The sequence below is a fragment of the Lucilia cuprina genome, chromosome 4 (assembly GCF_022045245.1).
Source record: "Lucilia cuprina isolate Lc7/37 chromosome 4, ASM2204524v1, whole genome shotgun sequence".
NCBI lineage: Eukaryota > Metazoa > Arthropoda > Insecta > Diptera > Calliphoridae > Lucilia > Lucilia cuprina.
Window position 1 is genome coordinate 63052683 of NC_060952.1, and position 3596 is coordinate 63056278.

Consider the following 3596-nt stretch of genomic DNA (forward strand, 5'->3'; position numbering starts at 1 on the left):
TCATTTTGTAACGGGTTTCGATAACCCCGCCCTGGTATGGATATAATAGGCAAAAACCAAAAATCCCATTTTTGGGATTTTTTAAAACTTTTTGGGAATTCCGGGATTTATATAGAATCTCCTCATCGAGCACTATAAAAAAATTCGTCGTAGCAGTAAATTATCTCTTATAGTTTAGGAGATATTCGCATTTTAAAATTAAAATTTTAAAATTTTTTGATATTTTTGATTGATGATTTTTTTATTCGCTTAACAACAAGTTTATATATCAAGCAGTGAAAGAATTATGTAAAAATCATGACTGAGTCCAAAGTTATAGGCATTTTAATTTATAAAATTAAAAAAAGTCGTTTTTTGCCATTTTTTGGGAAAAAATATATTTTTATTTTTAAGTTATCTAAAAAGTTTCTAAGATGTATATAAAATTTATACTTTTTGGAAAGCTGACTTTACATAAAATAAGATAAATGAAACAAAACCTAAAACTTTTTGATACCGAGGGGACCAGGTCCATCCAAAAAAAAACATATTTTTTATGGAAAATTCAATTTTGAGCAGAAATTCTCAAATCGCATGGTCGATATCAAAATTTTTATTTAATTTTGGATTTTGAGTAAAAAAAATCTACCTAACTGTTAAATTTCATCAAAAAATATTCATAAATAAAATTTTTATTGCAATTTGAAAAAAATGTATCTTCGCAAAAAAATTAATAAAAAACATTTTTTATTTTTTTAAGTATATACAGTTTTAAAAAATAGACAAAATTACCTTTCAATTGATATATAACATGCCTACCTAATGTTTTTTAAGTGACAAATTAATTAGGGAAAACTCAACATCTTTTAGAGAATTTACCTAGTACTATTATTTTCATCCATACATTTGTTAGGCATGTTTTACTACCTAAATTTTTATGAATTTTTACAGCCACTTTTTACGTTTAATCTTTTATTCTTTATCCCTAAAAAAATTAACAAATACTTTTTATAAAAATAGTCTTTATTTTTTTTATAAATTAATATAATTTTGTAAAATAATCGGTATCACAGTAGTCCATATCTAAAGGATAAAGTAAATCTTTAAATTCATGAATATTTTCAAATGCTAACGTTTTGTAGCAAATCCAACGTTTCCTTATAGTAGATAAAACAGGATCAGAAGATAGAATCAGATTATTAAAAATATCTTCATTTTGAGACTGCCTAGAACACTTCCTTGAGCTAAACTGATGAATATGCTTAAAGTCTCTATTCCTCGATTCTTGGGGTTCTTCTGTAAGCTCTCCTAAAGGCAGAATATTATGTTCTATGATGACCTTTCCATGACATAATATCTTGTGAACTGTAGGTGTCATTTCTTTCCAGGGATATAATTCCAAAAGTAATTTAGAAACTTTTGTAGAATACTCTCCAAATTTTGTTGCATTCACTTTATGCTTGCTATTTATCGCCATTAGAATAATATTGACCTTTTGCAGTAAATCCATACTAATTCCGGTTATTTCGGAAGTAGTTTCAAAATGTTTAAAAAAACGTCTAGCGGTATTACCATCGTTTGTGCTTCCATATCCTGTGAGTGGTTTATCAATATTTAATCCCATCCGCTTTTTAAATTCCTTTTGAATTCTTCGTTTCTCACTGGCTCTCATTTCCATTAACTCCTTATTGTTATTTGCACTTTTGTTTGCATTTTCCGGTATGCTTCTGTACTTTAAATCATATGCTAAATGTAGAAAATGTTCCAGAAATCGTATGCGAGCATGTAGGGGGGATATTCCAAATTGTAATGTTTCCTCATTTATTGATCTTTGCTTGGAAATATTCGAAAATTCTGATTTTTTATCACCACATATGTAGCAGTACCAAGTAGATGATGTTCCTGTAATGGCATTTCCAACTTTCCCATCAATCATTGTAAGTTTTAAATCATAGACATGTTAAACGAATAATTTTCTATTTCGATTGTTATAGGTTCCAAGTTTTTAATTTCTGCTTCAATACGATTTATCAAATCTTGCGTTGTTGTTTTGGATTCCTTTATATACTCAAAGCTTATTGGCCTACAAAAAGCTTTGGATCCTGGAGTCGAATTCTTCCAAATATCATCGAAACTGGTTGATGGAGAATCGCTGTCAGCATACTTTCGAATTCTTAATGGAACTAGCGATGCCATAAATACACTTTTATACTCGGAAGATGATTCACTTGTGTTGATTTGTTTATATTCCGAGAGTGCTGATAATCCATCACATCCCCACTTACAAATGAGTTGAAGATCACAAGAATTTATTTTTTTTAGTTGGTCTGAAGAAAGTCAGAAGCAATCCTTAAAGCAGTATTTTCGAGTCGAGCGCCGAGTCCAATAACAGCCTTCCGATCAGTTATTTCAATAGGAGGTGGTATAATGCTTTTCTTCTTTTGATTTATTTTGTCATATGATGGTAAAACATCCACTCCTTTTTCAGATAGCGCCTTTCTTAACGTTATGTAGTTATCACGACTTAATCCCAGCTGCAACATAAGCGCAATAGCTTCTTCCTCAGTGAACGTTGTATCAGATGATGGTGTGGGTATACTCTTTACAATTCTTTTCAGTCGTCTTGGTGATGCGGTTGGAAGAATATTTGAAATTTTTATGGCATCCAAAGGCTGTTTTTCTTTTCTTAACATTGCTTTAAAAGTGTCCGAAACTTCTTCGTTAGATAAGGTTTCTAGTGAAGTTGATAACCTTTTCCTCTTAGATTTTGAGCTCAAATCCTCATACTGCTTACAGGGAGCACCAACAGTTGATACGCAAATAGCAACTTCTACACATTCATCCAGCCAATCAGAAAATTTCGATCGAAATTTAGCAATGGAATACCGAACACTCTTCAGTTTTATATCAACTGATTTTATAAAATTTTCAATTTTACATATATCAGTTTTATCCACTTTATTTTTATGTGCAGTTTCAATATATTTCAATAAGAAGTTCACTTTATCTTGAAAAGGAGCTGAAGAGTGTTCAAATAAAATGGAGCACAAATCATTTTTTAGTACGATCGCCATGGTTAGAAAATTACAAATAATTACAAACAGATATAAACCTGTCTTATATATTAATTACAGGTACTTAAATTAAATTATTTTTTAAAGGGTTATGATATTCTACCTAATATGTCTAACGTATCCTTATGTAATGAATTTTTCCTCAATAGGTCACATTAATAAGCTACCTATTAAAGTGACCTATAGGGGTAAAAATCATTACAGTTTAAAAAATAATACCTGAAAATTTTTTAATATATGTAACAAATTTAAGAGTTAACGTTATGGATGAAAATAATAGTGCTAGGTAAATTTTCTAAAAGATGTTGAGTTTTCCCTAACTAATTTGTCACTTAAAAAACATTAGGTAGGCATGTTATATATCAATGGAGAGGTAATTTTGTCTATTTTTCAAAACTGTATATAATTTTTGAAAATTAAAAAATTCGCGGAATACTTTTTTTAAAAAAATTAAAAAATGTTTTTTATTCAGTTTTTGCGAAGATACAAATTTTTCAAATTGCAATAAAAAATTTATTTATGAATATTTTTTGATGAAATTTT